The 18407-nt window shown below is 46.1% G+C and overlaps 1 pseudogene; it reads left to right on the forward strand.

The window, feature by feature from the left end:
* Window positions 1–1421: 1421 nt before the first annotated feature.
* LOC128566456 (keratin, type II cytoskeletal 8-like) lies at window positions 1422–17377 on the forward strand (annotated as a pseudogene).
* Window positions 17378–18407: the final 1030 nt, after the last annotated feature.

The following is an 18407-nucleotide window of genomic DNA, read 5'->3' on the forward strand; positions in this document are numbered from 1 at the left end:
AGGTGGATGGATTGCTTGAGCTCAAGAGTTTGAGACCAGCCTAAGCAAGAGAGAGAGATCCCATCTGTACTAAAAATAGATAAACTAGCCAGGTGTTGTGGTGGGTACCTGTAGTTCCAGCTACCCAAGAGGCTGAGGCAAGAGGATCGCTTAATTGCAAGAGTTGGAGGTTGCTGTGAGCTATGATGCCATGGCACTCTACTCAGGATGACAGAGTGAAGCTCTATTTAAAAAAAAAAAAAATCCTAGTTATTTTTTGTTTGCTTGCTAAATACTTGATATTGTAAGTGATTTGTTCCCCGGTAATTAGAGTATCACCTGGGACCTTGTCAGAAAGGCAGAGCCCACCACAGACCTCCCAGGTCAGAAGCTGCATTTTAACAAGATCCCCAGGTGATTCATATGCTCATTAAAGTCTGAGAAGTTCAATCCTACCACAAAAATTACTTCCATAATTAGGAAAATGGTAGCTTTTTTTAAACGGAAGAACTTTCCCAGTGACTAAACTGTGTCTCTGGCCTGTCAGGCTAGAAACAGGAGACTTTTCTTTTTCTTTCTTTTCCTTTTTTTTGAGGCAGAGTCTTACTTTCTCACCCTTGGTAGAGTACCATGGCGTTACAGCTCACAGCAACCTCAAACTCTTGGGCGTAAGCGATTCTCTTGCCTCAGCCTCCCACGTAGCTGGGACTACAGGTGCCTGCCACAATGCCCGGCTATTTTTTATTGTTGTTGTTATTGTTGTTGTTGTGGTTGTCATTGTTGTTTTTAGCTGGCTCGGGCCGGTTTCGAACCCAAGAGCCTTGGTGCATGTGGCTGGCGCCCTACCCACCGAGCTAAAGGTGCTGCCTGAAACTGGAAACTTTTCTGCACAGAGTTTTACCTTCTTGTTTCTGTGCCCTAGAGTGACAATTCATCTTCTCTTTTTTCTCCTTACCACAGAGACCAAACTTCTTAAACATTTATGGCAGCAATTCCCAAGCATCCACAAGAGATGTGAAAGAAAATCTTAAATGAGCATGTTAATTGATGATGATATTTTTGTTATCAGGATTATGGCAAAGAAATGCTTGCTAAGATCATAATGTGTTCTGCTGGACGGGGGTGGGGGGAGATAACAGGGTAGGAAGAGAAATGGGTAGAATCAGGGGCAGTGGCAATAAGAGGTTAACAAAAGAAAACCAGTTTCCAGCCGACCTGGCAGCCGATTACATGGGACTGGGTCAAACTGTAGTGCAACTAATGACTTCTAAAGACTCGTGTTACATGAAGAAGGAGGCTGAATGAGCAGGAAGAGGAACGAAAAGGGGTCTGGGATGGCTTTTACTCAGGGACAGTTGTCATTCTGGGATGGGGCCACAGAGTTCTGTAAGAATGATTGGAAATGCCTAGCCACTGCTCAAAGGGCTTTATACAGGGGCGAGATGTTGGAGAACTACGGGCAGCTGCTCTCCCTAGGAGAGGGTAACGTGGCTCTAGGAGTCAGGATGTGCCTTTGTGTATCTTTACATTTACTTTTCAGGGAGAGTAATACTGGGGAAGTACTCCACACAGGGATCTCGGAAAGACATGAAAGCTATGAGGTTGAAGATTCTTACTTTAGGGAAATCTGGAAACATAGACATGAATTTTGGAGCCAATGGAGAAATGATGAAAGAAAATACAAGGGGGCCAGGCACAATGGCTTGAGACTGTAATCCTAGCACTCTGGGAGGCTGAGGCGAGTGGATTGCTTGAGCTCAGGAGTTTTAGACCAGTCTGAGCAAGAGTGAGACCACATCTCTAAAAATAGCCAGGCATTGTGGCGGGAGCCTGTAGAACCAGCTACTTGGGAGGCTGATGCAAGAGGATTGCTTGGGCCCAAGAGTTTGAGGTTGCTGTGAGCTATGACACCATGGCACTCTACCCAGGGCAACAAAGTGAGGCTCTGTCACAAAAAAAAAAAGGAAGGAAGAAAGAAAGGGAGGGAAAGAGGGAGGAAGGAAGGAAGAAAATACAAGAAAGGAAGGAAGGAAGAAAATACAAGAAAGGAAGGAAGGAAGGAAGAAAATACAAGGGAGTGCCTGTGACCTAACAAGAAAATATTTTTCCCATGGAAGAGACCAACATGACAAAAGGGATGCAGGAACAAGACAATTAAAAATCAGTTCAGATCTATGTTTCAGTCACATCCGCCTGAAGGACAGCTATGTCAAGCTTATGGGAAAGTGAGTATGCTGAGTGCGGCAAAGCCTTTAGTTTGCAATCAGCTCTAACTACCCATCAGATAGCCCGTGCTGGAGAGAAACCTTACAAATGCAATGAATATGGGAAGTGCTTTAGTCACAATTTGCTCCTCACACAATGTAAGAGAATTTATTCTGGAGAGAATCTTTATACACAGTGAATGTGGCAAACCCTTCATAATTTCAAGCATTAATCTACATGGCACCATCCACGCGAAAGAGAAATCATACAACTATAACATGTGTGGCAGGGGCTTTATCCAGATTTTATATTTACTAAACATCAAAATATACATTATGAAACACAGCAACATAATGTGCATGCTGAGGGTGTAACTCAAGGATCAAAACTGTAGAACATTAGAGCACTCAAGAGGAATAGCTTAATCTTTAGTTTTCCAGTATCAACATTTGATATTTTATACTGCTATACAAGACTAAATATGCCAAAGTTCATCTCGTGGTATCTATGAAACGTACTAGGACTTTTGGGAATGGCCAAATATCTTCAGGTTATAAAATATTTTATTCAATTATGTGAGTTTCTTGAAAAAGCTACTTTACTGACTTTCCATGTGAGCTCTGAAATTCATTGACACCCATCCTACATGCCTTTCATGGTGGACTCTGGGCAAGAATCAGAAAGATGAAAGGGCCTACTTCAGTAGGGGAAGATCATGTGTATCTACCTTCCTTGGAAAAGAAAGACTGCCTTCGAAGGTTGTATATAGTCTGAATTAGAGCGCATGGACAGAATAATGTAAAACTGTGATTTCATCAGTCATGCTGTGTTCAGGGTTCCCTTGTCCTGACATAAGGGCACTGTGCACTACAAGAAGAAATGCTCTATCAACCGACGGGAAATAGAGCAATCTCAGACCATAGGGATCTGGGATGTTTGTTGGAGGAAAACAGTATGTTAGCAGAGACTGATCATGTCATAGAAATAGTACAGGGGAAGTGGTAGCCACTCCTTCATTGAATGGCAATGCTACCTGTTCATAGCAAAGACTGATGAAAAATTAGTCTTATTTTTATCTTTCTTTAAGGCTGCATAATATTCCATGGTGTACATATACCACAATTTATTGATCCATTCGTGGGTGACTTAAGTTTATTTATTTTTATTGTTGGCGATTCATTGAGGGTACAATAAACCAGGTTACACTGATTGCATTTGTTAGGCAAAGTCCCTCTTGCAATTGTGTCTTGCCCCCAAAAGGTATGGCACACACCAAGGCCCCACCCCACTCCCTCCTTCCCTCTCTCTGTCCTTTCTCCACCCCTCCCTCCTTCTTTCTCTCTCTGCTCTCCCCTTCCCCCACCCCCACCTTGACCTTAATTGTCATTAATTGTCCTCATATCAAAATTGAATACATAGGAGTCATGCTTCACCATTCTTGTGAATGCATGTACTTTCTTTATGCGTGTTTTGCTAGTGTGTACTTTTTTTTTTTTTTTTCTCACTTTATGGCCCTTGGTAGAGTGCCGTGGCATCACACAGCTCACAGCAACCTCCAACTCCTGGGCTTAAGCGATTCTCTTGCCTCAGCCTCCCGAGCAGCTGGGACTACAGGTGCCCTCCACAGCACCTGGCTATTTTTTTGTTGCAGTTTGGCCGGGGCTGGGTTTGAACCCGCCACCCTCGGCATATGGGGCCGGCGCCCTACTCACTGAGCCACAGGCGCTGCCCTAGTGTGTACTTTTTTAATTAAAAGCAAATTCTTTTCTTTTCTTTCTTCTTTTTTAGACAGAGTCTCACTTTGTCATCCTTGGTAGAGTGCTGTAGCGTCACAGCTCACAGCAACCTCTAACTCCTGGGCTTAAGCGATTCTCTTGCTCCAGACTCCCAAGTATCTGGGACAACACGCGACCGCCACAACGCCCGGCTATTTTGGAGTTGTAATTGTCATTGTTGTTTGGCAGGCCCGGTCTGGATTCGAACCCGCCAGCTCCAGTGTATCTGGCTGGCACCCTAACCGCTGAGCTACATGCGCCGAGTCTAGAGGCAAATTCTTAAATCATTTATTCATGCATTGATAGTATTTGATCATAGAGCATTTGCTCAGTTCGCGCGTATTTAGCACTCGCCTCCACGTCGGGGCGGGGAACTGCATCCCCTGAAGGCGTTGGGGCTCAGGGCTGGACACCCCTGCAACGTCCCTGCGGTGGAGCCGGGCAGCTACTGTTTCTCTATGTTTCCGGCAGAGGGCGCTGCAAAGACGCTGCTGCTCATGGGGTTGGTCAGGGGCGTGGAACCACGTTATCAGACCACACAGCGGTGTTTGCGGGTTCCCAGGACCCTTTCTAACGGCTAGGTGGCTTTCTTGCCCTGCAAAATGCAACGGTTTCCGAGTTCCAGCTGAGTGTCATCGGAACCTGGAGAGCTTTTGAAAAAGACAGATTTCTGGGTGGTACCCCCAAAGTTTCTGGGTCAGTAGGACTCGGGCAGGCCTAGACCCTCTTTTGAAGACATTCGCCGCTGATTTTGAGGAAGAGGTTTGGGGCTGATTGGGGGAATTCTGCACGGGGGAACTGAGGGTGTGAGAAGGCAATAAATTTGTTCTCTGCTTTGAACCCTGTTTCTTTTTATCTGGGTGACCTTTTTGTGCATTACCCACTCTGTTCTCCCCATTCGTAAAAATAGTTAATAAAGATGGAGCTATAATGCCTACCTTGTAAGGTCACTTTGATGATGAAAGGATATCCCTGTATAAAGCTAATAGTTGAGTATTCAGAACTGGTTAGTCTCTGCTCTGAATCAAAGGCAGAAGAGGGCATCTGGTGGGGTTCCCTGTCCAATCCAGTCATTTGGAAACTGAAAGCCATATTTCAATCTGAAACTCCAGACTGTCTCTGCCTCTGCCTGTCTTGAGTTCACCTGCTTTTCCTGTAGGAGGTAGGTAAGAACAGAAGGAGCTGCAGGAGGTTTCCGATTAGAAGACATCTTACACAGCATCTAGTGAACCCACCACACACACACACACACACACACACGTATATATATATTTATTTTTTTTTTTTTTAGAGACAAGAGTCTCAGTTTGTCGCCTTGGTAGAGGGCCATAACGTCACAGCTCGCAGCAACCTCCAGCTCTTGGGCTTAGGCGATTCCCTTGCCTCGGCCTCCCAAGTAGCTGGGACTACAGGCCACAACAGCTGCTGTTTTTGTTGTTGTTGTTGTTGTTGTTGCAGTTTGGCTGGGGCCAGGTTGAAACCTGCCACCCTTGGTATATGGGGCCCGCGCCCTACTCATTGAGCCACAGACACTGCCCAGTGAAACTACCCTATTTCTCAAATGGGAAAAGTGAGTTCATAGAGTTTGAGAGACTTACCCAAGGTCACACAGCTGGCTAGCACAAAGCTATGAGCCAGTGATCTCATTCACCCTGCTGCCTTGGAAAGGCCTGGTGGTGAATGTATTTGAGCCTTGTTCTTGGTTCTCTCTAGAGGAAGAGAAGAGTGACTTACTTGAAAAATCAGTGGTTCTTGCACTCTTGTTTTGGAGTCATTACTGCTTCTGGGGCTTAGAAACTGATACCCCCAAATCTAGTGCTTTGACATGCCAGACTGAAAAAAATCTCTGACTTCCCTCCCTGCTCTCACTTCCCGTCTCTCAATCTTCTGTCTCTCCCAAAGCACCAAATGAAGTTCTTATTTATCTGCCTAAAGTCCAGATCCACCAAAGAAGAAAACAATTACTTTGGTCCTTCCCTGAATTTTCATTAACTCAACTCACATAGCAGAAAGAAAGAGTGAAGTCTGTCTTCAGAGACAGACACCTGGACAGACATATCACAAACTATTGTCTGCTCTGCAGGCCCAACAGACTTTGTCTCAAGCCACTGTATGTTCTTCAAGCCCATTGCATTCCCCCCAAATCATTTACCATCCTTCTAAAATCATCCACACTTAGCTACTTCTCTTTCTCCTAAGATGAAGGGTATATAATAGTCTGAATGTCATTGCAGGTCATCAGTCTTGTTTCCCTCTATGCATGCTAATAAATTTGTAGGTGGTTCTTCTATTAATTTCCTTTCTGTGTGTTTATTTTACAGCAAAACTTCATAGGGTTGTTGGCCTATGAAGTTTTCCTTTGGCCCCTTACACTGCCTTATTCAAAAGATCAGACTTGTAATGTAAGGGGAATGATAGTAACAGTAATAAAAATTGCGCCTTTTTTAAGGATCTTGCTCTGTTGCCTGGGCTAGAGTGCAGTAGTAAAGTCATAGCTCACTGCAATCTAAAACTCCTTAAGTGATCCTTATTCTTAAGCCTCCTGAATACCTGGAACTACAAGCATATGCCACCACAATTGGCTAATTTTTTCCATTTTTTATGGAGACAGGGTCTCTCTATGTTTCTCAGGCGCATCTTGAACTTCTGGGTTCAAGCAGTGCTCCTGCCTTGGCCTCCCAAAGTGCAAGGATTATAGCCAGCGTGCCAGGCCCGTCACCTGGCACTCTCCAAGTGCTTAGGCATTGTCTCATGTTACCTTCACCTCACCCTATGCATTCTTTCCTTCATTCACCAGGATTTATTAAGACTTCAAAGGGTCCTTGGCACTGGGGGCCAAGGATGCATTTTGGTAAGGAGAGACTGACAATCATAATCACACAAATAAAGAAGAAGATTCTTGAGAAAATGGGAACACAGAGATGTGATAGAAAGTGACAGGGGCTGGGTGTGGTGGCTCATACCTGTCCTCCTAGCAATTTGGGAAGTTGAGGTCAGAGGATTTCTTGAGCCCAGAAGTTGGGCTCAGGGCCTCATGTGTGAAATGAGCTAAGTAATGCCCACCTCTTAAAGCTGTGCAACAACTGGGCAATATCGCAAGACACTCATCTTTTTTCTTTTTTCTTTTTTAAGACAGAGCCTCAAGCTGTTGCCCCAGGTAGAGTGCCCCGTGACATCACAGCTCACAGCAACCTTCAATCCTGGGCTCAAGTGATTCTCCAGCCTCTGCCTCCCAAGTAGCTGGGACCACAGGCGCCCACCACAACGCCAGCCAACCCGCCAGCTCAGGTGTATGTGGCTGGCTCCTTAGTCATTTGAGCCATAGGCGCCAAGCCAAGACATTCATCTTTACAAAAAATTTTAAAAAGTTAGCTGGGCATGTTGACACGCACCTGTAGTCCTCCATAGTTGGGAGACTGAGGCAGGAGGATCACTTGAGCCCAGGGGTTCAAGGCCAGGGAGCTATGATTGCACCATTGTACTCCAGTGTGGGTGACAGAGCAAGACCCTATCTTTAAAAAACGAAAAAAAAGGAAAGAAAGAAAGAAAGAAAGAAATTGGTCCAGGAAGGCCTCTTCAAGGGAGTGGTGGCATTGGACAATAAGAAAGTGCTGATCACACCAAGATCTGGAGGAAAGCTTTTCTGGGCAGAGGAAAAATCAAATCATCCAAAGCCTCAAGGAGTGAGTTTGAGCACAATGAGGGAGAGGCAAGTGGAATGTCCTAGGCTATGGGGAGAGCCAGCAGGAACCAAAGCTGGAAATAGCCCAAGGGACACATCTGGAGAGGGAGGGAGAGCAGTTCCAGGCCGGTCACGCCTGCGGGTCTGGCCCGGCCCCAGGCCTTCCCCTAACACAGGATCTACTTTCTCTCTGCCCATGGGGAAGATGTCATGGAGGAAGAGAGGATGGGGGTGGGTGATGGAAAGTTTTGGGAAATTCTTGCACAACTTTAAGAGGTGGGTGTTATTTAGCTCATTTCTCACAGAGGCCCTGAGCCACGGCTGGCTGAATGGTGGCCCCCATCTTGATTTCCTTCCAAACTCTGCTCCTTGGTTTCCTGCATCTGTCCTGTGACTGACCTTCCCTCCCTCGTGCCCTCCAGGGCTTTTCCATTACCCAGTCCTGCCCTTCACACGGTCTCACTCCGCCCTTCCTCCTCTCCCTCTTAGTTCAGCGCTGACAGGGCTCTGCAGCAGCCTGTGAGTTCTCAGGTCCCTATTCCTGTTGAAATGAAAACCCAGTTTTCTTTTGTATAAGCCTTTATTCCCAGCTCAAGCCTTGCCCCTTTCTTCTTCTGTATTAAGTGACACCATGTGGGATTCCTGGTCGAATTTGGGCTTACGTTTCTCTTAGAAGACTTCTCAACGGGCAGGGGATGTCTGCATTTCTGGTGACGTGAATTAATTAGGATTATATTTCATTCCACTTTTTACAGGTAAATTATTTCAGCTTTGGGTTCTGAAGGTAAGAAAAGCAGACCCTCTCCTCTTTGGGACTTAGTTAAGTGACCATTTCACTTACACATCTTCCTAGGTACTTCCTGGAAAACAATTAGATTCACTCCATTTATTCATATAGTCACATAAGGTCTTACTTTGTGCCAAGCCATGGGGACAAGAATTCTGTCTTTGAATTTCAGGAAGTCATGGTGAAATTACAATGCCAGACATAGTCTATAAAAATAATCCCATATGTTAGCTACTGTACCTGGACTACTAATTGTTTATGATTATTATCTCATTATAATATTTTCTAACTGGTACTATTATCATCCCTGTTTCATAGATGAAAAAACTGAGGCTTAGAGTTGAAGTAACTTGCCCAAATCCCATAGCTCAGAAGTGGGACAGGCAGGATTCAGACACAGACGGTAACACTCATCTAGAGCCTTCGTCTTAGCTTCTGACTTGTCGCCCAAAGCAAACAAGCTTGTAACTCAGGAAGCAACCTTCTGGAATTCCTGACCCTTGAATATTTAAATAATATCAGATGCAGCTTCCTCCACAGCACCCCAGCGTTTCAGGGGATGACTGGGCGCAGGAGCTTGCATTCCTTGCAGGCATGGCTGGCTGTGATTCCTGTGTCCGCCTAGTTGCAGAGTCTCCACTGCAGAGTGGTGACTTTGCAGACCTTGACAACTGGATAATCTGCTGATCTGAGTTCAATTTCTTTCTAGGTGCCAAGGGAATTTCCTATAAATTACAAAATCAGGTCATAAAGATTAAGTATAATATCAATTGAGCAGGGCGGCGCCTGTGGCTCAAAGGGGTAGGACGCTGGGTCCCATATGCCAGAGGTGGCGGGTTCAAACCCAGCCCTGGCCAAAAAAAAAAAAAAAAAAATATATATATATATATCAATTGAGCATATGGAACTCTGATGTCTAATTAGAAGCCATAGAAAGTTACTGCTTCTGAGCCATTTGGGGCCAACCAGAGCAAAAGGAAGGAGAAATTGGGTAAAATTAACAGCCTTGCTGAATAAAATCAAGGCACCTGACATCCAAATTGAGCAATTTCTGTAAGTAATTGCTCAGTTTCTATTTCATGTTGGGATGAACAGAGACAGTTGAGCCCTCAAGAGCTTCGTGTGTTTAAACAATGAAAAGGCAGGATGTCTTGGCACAGTAACTGAGATAATGCCAGGAAGGCTATGTGATGAAAATGTGTCAAATGGTCTATGAATCGAGTGTCTGATGCTCCATGATCATATCAATGTACACAGCTATGATTTAATAAAAAAAATAAATAAAAAAGAAAAAAAAGAAAAGACAGGATAGAATGTTTGTCCAAATTAGCTATGATTTATATTATAAGCCTGGACTTTTGTTTTACATAAGGACTTGAGAAACTTACTACTGAGAACTCTTTGAGAGATAACGGGCTTGTTATACTTAGGGATGAAGGTAGGGGAGCAAAAGGACTGTATGGGCTGTGGGGGCTGGATAATGGTCTCCAGAGATGTCCTGGTCCTAATTCCTGAATGTGCATGTTAACTTGTAAAGTGAAAGAGACTCAGCTGTGCTCAGTTGCTCATGCCTGTAATCTTAGCACTCTGGGAAGCTGAGGCAGGAGGATCCCTGGAACTCAGGAGCTTGAGGCCAGCCTGAGCAAAAGCAAGACAGATAATATTTCTACTAAAAATAGAAAAACTAGCCAAGTATTGTGGCAGGAGCCTGTAGTCTCAGCTACTCAGGAGGCTGAGGCAGGAGGATCACTTGAACCCAGGAGTTTGAGTTTGCTATGAGCTAGGCTCACTCCATGGCACTCTAGCCTGGGCAACAGAGTGAGACTCTGTCCTCTGTCTCAGAAAAAAGGAAGGAGCAGAGAAAGAGAGACTTTGCAGATGAGGTTAAGGATTTTGAGATGGGGATGGGGTGATTATCCTGGGGTATCTGTGTGAGCCCCAAATGTTATCACCAAGGTCCTTAAGAGAGTAAAGCAAAGTGAGACTTGACTGCAGCAGAGGAGAGGGTGACAATGGAAACTGGAGCCATGCACTTTGATGATGGAGGCAGGAACCAAGCCAAGGAAAGAGGCATCATTAGATGTTATGAAAGGCAAGGAAACCAAATCTCTTCTCAGGATCCAGGATCTTTAGAAGGAACCAGCCCACTCACACTCTGATTTTATCTCAATGAAACTGATCTCAGACTTCTGACCTTCAGGAATTGGAAGATAGCATGTTTGTGCTGTTTAAAGCCACTGAGTTTGTAACAACTTGCTCAAATGGCAATAGGAAATGTTTTTTATTTCAGATTAATATGAGGGTACATACGATTAGGTTACATTCTTTGGGTTTGTAAGGTAAAGGCGCAGTTGAGTCCTTCATCCAGGAAGTGTGCCACATACCCCTACACTGTACCAATTAGGTGGGAATTTGCAGAACCCCTGTCCCCTTTTAATTGTGTTTTTCTCTTGTGTGGGCCCGTAGTTGTTGATCAGCTAGTTTCAGCATAGTAGTGAGCACAATGGATACCTGCTTTTCCAAAGATATCATTCTTGAGATACTTTATTTAGGAGAGAGTTCTCTAAATCCTTCCAGGTAAACACAAAAGATGCAAAGTCCCCATCTTTTTTATGGCTGGATAGTATTCCACGGTATATACACACCACAGTTTATTAATCCATTTATGTCTTGATGGGGACAAAAAGAAATTAATACTTGTGCTTTTTGAGAATTCTTGGCTTCTTGAGGAGTGAGTACCAGAGCAGCAGAATTAGAAGTGAGCTTCCTGGCTGCAGCACTGCGTGCAATAGCTGCTGCCCTGGCCTAGTCTTCTAAAAGCAGGAATTGAGGCAAAGGGTGGGACCTGAAAACTTGACTTAGGGTGCAAGCCAGGAGCTGCGAGGGTGAGAGAAAAAGGAAAGTGAAGCAGAGAAAGATGCCAAGAGTTTCCCCGGGCCCTGCTCTGTAGTAAGCTTCCAAGAGACACAGCTGGTTGCTCTGCGGGCAAACACACATCCACTCACAGAGAGGGCTGCAGAGAGGAAGCAGACCTCAGAGCAGTCCTGCCAGAGAAAAGGGAGGGAAGGTGTGTCTGGCTCCCTCTTGTTTCCCATCTTAGGTGGTTGATGCTTCAGAACTTCTGGTTTATTTCATCCACCCCCTCCTCACAGGCTGCCCAGGGAATCAAAACCCAAGACTCATGTTACATTGCTTCATTTCTGTCTCAAAATGAAGTTCAAGTTCACATGGTGATCAGGTAAGGATCCAAGAGTGAGTAGTGGCTACAGCCTCTTGAGGCCCAGACTCAGAACCCACACCACACCACATACTTCTGGCACATTATACTGGTTAAAGCAAGTCACAGGCAAGTCTATTTCTGGGTGGTGTGGCAATGGACTCTGTCTCTTCATAAGGGAAGCAGCCTGCATACCCAGAAGGGAATGAGTGGTGCAGTTTTCACAATCTTTGTTAGCCAGAACAAAGGAGTGGGAGGAGGCCCAGGCAGAAAGCTCAGAGCACAAAGCCTTGGAGGTGTGGCCTCAGCACAGGTGGCACCTGCCCCAGATGAGGCTCAGCTTGTCCTGGTGGGCGGGAAGAGAGGCTGAAGCTGAAGGGGAAAGCAGGAGCTGGATCCAGGGGCCTGTGGGAGCAGTGCCTGGGGCACTTGGACTTTGACTTGAAGGCAGCAGGGAACCGTGAAGGGAGGAGGATGAGCAGCCTCTCAATTTTGAAAGTGGTTTGACTCAGATGTGGAGAGTAGGTTAGGTAATCCAGGCGGCCCAGGTACCGCTGACAGCAGGGAAGGCCAGAGATGGTAAGGCCTGAGGGCGGGACCCACGATGGGAGGGCCACACGATGGGAGGCAGGCACCGAGGAGGGGGCTGCGCTAACACAGCTGGAGCTCCAGCTCTGACTTGGACCACGCCAGGAACAGGACTGAAAGCAAAATGATAGGATGAGAAATAGGGTTGTGTAATGAGCAGCTAGGAAAGGAAGAGCGGGGTGGTCAAGAAGTGCTAGAAGTTCACACGCGGCTAAAATGACCCAAAGACGCTCTTCTCATTCAGTCTAATACCAAGCCTGCTTCCAGAATTCGGTTATCCTCAGTCATCCAAGGGAAGGAATGAGAGTAATGAGAGAAGGCCACTGCAGGCCTTCAAAGCCCGCTCCTCTGTGCTCTTGAAGCTGGGAAGGTCCAGGTTCAGTATTTCTTGGCCTGGTTCTAATAGGCCTGCTGCCCTTCCAACCAACAGGCTGGGTGGCTTGGAGCAGGGGCCCTGGTGCTTTGTAAACTGGACTGACATGATCTAGCTCCAGAAACTTCCTCAGATCAAACAATCTCATAAGAGTCTGATACCTAAAAATTCAGAATACAGTTTTATTTATGCTCAAGAGAAAATATGGAATAGATGGTAAGTTTGTAGTCAATGTTCAGGGCATTCTTTCCCAATAAGCAAAGGATTGTTACATTATCATGAGGGCGCTTGATAAATCCATCTCCTAAGCCTCAATTTCCATGTCTAGAAAATGAGGGAAATAGGCTCGGCGCCCATAGGACAGTGGTTACGGCACTGGAAACACGCATGGAAGCTGACAGGTTTAAACCCAGCCCTCGCCTGCTAAACAACAGTGACAACTGCAACAAAAAAATAGCTGGGCATTGTGGTGGGCGCCTGTAGTCCTATCTGCTTGGGAGGCTGAGGCAAGAGGATAGCTTAAGCCCAAGAGTTTGAGGTTTCTGTGAGCTGTGACGCCACAACACTCTACTGAGGGTGACATAGTGAGACTCTGTCTCAAAAATAAAAAAATGGAGGAAATAATTTCTATTTCCCATGGGTTGTTACAAGGATTAAACAACATGAAGTATGTAAAAACTTAGCCTATATATACTAATATATATATAACTTAATATATATGCCATAGACCCAAGAATCGCTGAAATACATTTTAAACTGAGTATTATAATTATATATATATATATATTTTTTTTTTTTTTTTGAGACAGAGCCTCAAGCTGTCGCCCTGGGTAGAGTGCTGTGACATCACAACTCACAGCAACCTCAAACTCCTGGGCTCAAACGAATCTCCTGCTTCAGCCTCCCAAGCAGCTGGGATGACAGGCATCCGCCACAATGCCCTACTATTTTTTGGTTGCAGCCATCATTGTTGTTTGGTGGGCCTGGGCTGGATTTGAACCCACCAGCTCAGGTGTATGTGGCTGGTACCTTAGCCACTTGAGCCACAGGTGCCGAGCCTATAATTTTAATAATAATATGAATAGTTATGTTGGTTAATTGAATTTTGACAATCAGATCTGAAATTGGACCTGTATCAAAGTTAATTATGAAGTGTGTAACAAAAGCAACACATGATAAGAAATACGTAAGTCCATCAAAATTGTTCTAATCCTCTCTGAGATAAGATTTTGCTTGACGTAGTGTTTGTATTGTTGGTATTGAGTCTTCAGAGTTCTATGATTTCATGTTGTTTTCTGCAAAGTCCCTGGAAAACTTTAAAAGAATAGCATTTCCAGCTGGCTTCCACAGCAGCTTCTGTACTTTGCTGCCTCTGTCAGCTCTAACTACTTATGTCCAGGTCACCTCCCAATTAATACTGCCCCATGATTCAGTTATGGTGCAAAGTAGTTATTTGGCCTGGGGATTTTTCTTTTTTTTTTTTTTTTTTTTTTTTTTTTTATTGTTGGGGATTCATTGAGGGTACAATAAATCAGTTACACTGATTGCAATTGTTAGGTAAAGTCCCTCTTGCAATCATGTCTTGCCCCCATAAAGTGTGACACACACTAAGGCCCCACCCTCCTCCCTCCATCCCTCTTTTTGCTTCCCCCCCCCATAAACTTAATTGTCATTAATTGTCCTCATATCAAGATTGAGTACATAGGATTCATGCTTCTCCATTCTTGTGATGCTTTACTAAGAATAATGTCTTCCACTTCCATCCAGGTTAATACGAAGGATGTAAAGTCTCCATTTTTTTTAATAGCTGAATAGTATTCCATGGTATACATATACCACAGCTTGTTAATCCATTCCTGGGTTGGTGGGCATTTAGGCTGTTTCCACATTTTGGCAATGGTAAATTGAGCTGCCATAAACAGTCTAGTACAAGTGTCCTTATGATAAAAGGATTTTTTTCCTTCTGGGTAGATGCCCAGTAATGGGATTGCAGGATCGAATGGGAGGTCTAGGTTGAGTGCTTTGAGGTTTCTCCATACTTCCTTCCAGAAAGGTTGTACTAGTTTGCAGTCCCACCAGCAGTGTGAAAGTGTTCCCTTCTCTCCACATCCACGCCAGCATCTGCAGTTTTGAGATTTTGTGATGTGGGCCATTCTCACTGGGGTTAGATGATATCTGAGGGTTGTTTTGATTTGCATTTCTCTAATATATAGAGATGATGAACATTTTTTCATATGTTTGTTAGCCATTCGTCTGTCATCTTTAGAGAAAGTTCTATTCATGTCTCTTGCCCATTGATATAAGGGATTGTTGGCTTTTTTCATGTGGATTAATTTGAGTTCTCTATAGATCCTGGTTATCAAGCTTTTGTCTGATTGAAAATATGCAAATATCCTTTCCCATTGTGTAGGTTGTCTCTTTGCTTTGGTTATTGTGTCCTTAGCTGTACAGAAGCTTTTCAGTTTAATGAAGTCCCATTTGTTTATTTTTGATGTTGTTGCAATTGCCATGGCAGTCTTCTTCATGAAGTCTTCCCCCTGGCCTGGGGATTTTTCAGTTTGTAAGCATTGTTCTTGAGGTGTCTTCTTCAGTCATCTGGAATGTTTTTCTAGGAAACCTTAATTCCATGTAATTGTGCTGTCTTCTCTCGATTGTTCTGGCTTCTTCTAGAGATGAGAAGTTTTCCTAGAGGGCGGTGTTTAAGCTCAGAGGATAAACAGGCACAAAATCAGAGTTAGTCTGGAGGGGGTTGAGGGGAAGAAGTATTTTTGGCAAAACTCTAGATTCTCCAGAGAGAATTTTTTTTTGTAGAGACAGTCTCACTTTACCGCCCTTGGTAGAGTGCCATGACGTCACAGGACTCACAGCAACCTCCAGCTCTTGGGCTTAGGCGATTCTCTTGCCTCAGCCTCCGGAGCAGCTGGGACTACAGGCGCCCGCCACAGTGCCGGGCTATTTTTTGGTTGCAGTTTGGCCGGGGCTGGGTTTGAACCCGCCACCCTCGGTATATGGGGCCAGCACCCTTCTCACTGAGCCACAGGCGCCGCCCTCCAGAGAGAATTTTTTATTTTATTTTATTTTTTTAGAGACAGAGTCTCACTTTGTCGCCCTCAGTAGAGTGCTGTGGCATCACAGCGCACAGCAGTATTATTGGGCAGCTATTACGTACAATATTCTGGGCTCGCTGAAACTACAGAGAAGCATCAAGATGTGATATCAAGATCTAGAAGCAGATTTTCACACCTTCTCGAATCTCTGGTTTGGCCCACCTGCCTCTACTGCAGGCTTCACCACGTCCATCAGGGTTACCCAGAAGTCCTACAAGGTGTCCAGCTCTGCCCCACGGGCCTTCAGCAGCCGCTCATACAGCAGCGGGCCCGGTGCTCACATCAGCTCCTCGAGCTTCTCTCGGGTGGGCGGCGGCAGCTTCCGGAGTGGCCTGGGCATAGGCTTGGGTCTGGGTGGAGGCTACGCCGGGGCTGTATGGGGGGCATCACAGCCGTCACAGTGAACCAGAGCCTGCTAAGCCCACTCAACCTGGAGGTGGACGCCAACATTCAGGCTGTGCGCACCCAGGAGAAGGAGGAGATCAAGACCCTCAACAACAAGTTTGCCTCCTTCATCGACAAGGTGCGCTTCCTGGAGCAGCAGAACAAGCTGCTGGAGACCAAGTGGAACCTCCTGCAGCAGCAGCAGCAGCAGACGGCTCGCAGCAACATGGACAGCATGTGTGAAAGCTCCATCAACAACCTTCGGGACGGCTGGACACACTGGAGAAGCTGAAGCTGGAGGCAGAGTGTGGCAACATGCAGGGGCCGGTGGAGGACTTCGAGAATAAGTATGAGGAGGAGATCAACAAGCGCACAGAGATGGAGAATGAATTTGTCCTCATCAAGAAGGATGTGGATGAAGCGTCCATGAACAAGGTGGAGCTGGAGTCCCGCCTGGAAGGGCGGGCTGACGAACTCAACTTCCTCAGCCAGCTGTATGAAGAGGAGATCAGTGAGCTGATGTCCCAGATCTCGGACACGTCTGTGGTCCTGTCCATGGACAACAGCCGCACGCTGGACACGGACGGCATCATTGCTGAGGTCCGCGTCTGGTAGGAGGAGATCGCCAACCGCAGCCGGCTGAGGCTGAGAACGTGTACCTGACCAAGTAGGAGGAGCTGCAGGCGCAGGCTGGGAAGCGCCGGGATGACCTGCTGCGTGTGAAGACTGAGATCTCCGGCATGAACCGGAACATCAGCCGGCTCCAGAACGAGATTGAAGCTCTCAAAGGCCAGAGGGCTTCCCTGGAGGCCTGCATCCATCCCAGATGCCAAGCAGCATGGGGAGCTTGCTCTTATAGATGCCAACACCAAGCTGGCCCAGCCGGAGGCTGCCCTGCGTCAGGCCAAGCAGGACATGGCTCAGCGGCTGCGTGAATACCAGGATCTGATGAACGTCAAGCTGGCCCTGGGCGTGACGATCGCCACCTACTGCAAGCTGCTGTAGAGCGAGGAGAGCCGGCTGGAGTTGGGGATGCAGAACATGAGTATCCACACGAAGACCACCAGTGCTACTCAGGTGGCCTGAGCTCGGCCTACGGGGGCCTCACAAGCCCTGGCCTCAGCTATGGTCTGAGCTCCTTCCAGATCGGCTTTGGCTTTGGCTCTGGTGGGGGCTCCCGCTCTTTCAGCTGCACCAGCTCCAGGGCTGTGGTTGTGAAGAAGATTGAGACCCGAGATGGGAAGTTGGTGTCTGAGTCCTCTGATGTCCTGCCCAAGTGAGCTGCCACTGCGGCCCCTCCAGTCTACTCTCTCACAAGGCTGCCATGGAGCCTGTGGGAGAGGCAGCTGTGCCAGGGAGCACATGGACAGGAGACCCACCTGAGGCTCAGCCCCATCCCTCAGCTCATTCTTCTGGGGAGTTTACCACCTGGGTTACCCCCCTCTTACGTACATCCCCAACTAAAAACCAATTTGCTTTTTCCAAAATGAAACCTCAGCCACACACACACACACACACACACACACACACACACACACAAAAAAAGATGTGATATCAATACTAGACTTGGGAGATGAGATATAAACTTATATAAAGTTAAGTGATACAAGAGACGTACCAAGATAGGTTGATTGTTGATGTTAATTGATGACATAATAGAATGAACAAAACCTTTTGTGGAGTCAAATTCATTCCTTCACAACAGACTTGACATCTAGGCTCTAGGTTTCTTTTTGAACAAACCCTTTCGTGAGGCTTCCTAGAGGATGGGGTTTGGACTTTCAATTTCAATTTATTTATTTGTTTATTATTTTTTTGAGAGAGTCTCACTTTGTTGCCTTTGGTAGAGGGCCATGGTGTCATAGCTAACAGAAACCTCAAGCTTTTGGGCTCAGGCAGTCCTCTTGCCTCAGCCTCCCAAGTAGCTGGGACTATAGGCACCCGTCACAACACCTGGCTATTTTTTTTTTTTTTTTTTTGGCCGGGGCTGGGTTTGAACCCGCCATCTCCGGCATATGGGACCGGCGCCCTACCCGCTGAGCCACAGGCGCCGCCCACACCTGGCTATTTTTTAGAGATGGCGTCTCACTCTTGCTCAGGCTGGTCTTGAACTCCTGAGCCCAGGCAATCCATCCTCCTCAGTCTTCCAGAATGCTAGGATTACAGGTGTGGTACCCTGCTTCTGGCCTCAATTTCAATTTAACAGGAAAAAGAGGGAGTTGATGGTGTGAAAAATCCAAGATGGATTTTATAGGAGTGTGGATCAATCATTTGAATCATTTCTTCCAAATGGATCTGCTGGACCTGGGG

This window comes from Nycticebus coucang, chromosome 15 (genome assembly GCF_027406575.1).
Source record: "Nycticebus coucang isolate mNycCou1 chromosome 15, mNycCou1.pri, whole genome shotgun sequence".
In the NCBI taxonomy this organism is placed as follows: Eukaryota; Metazoa; Chordata; class Mammalia; order Primates; family Lorisidae; genus Nycticebus; species Nycticebus coucang.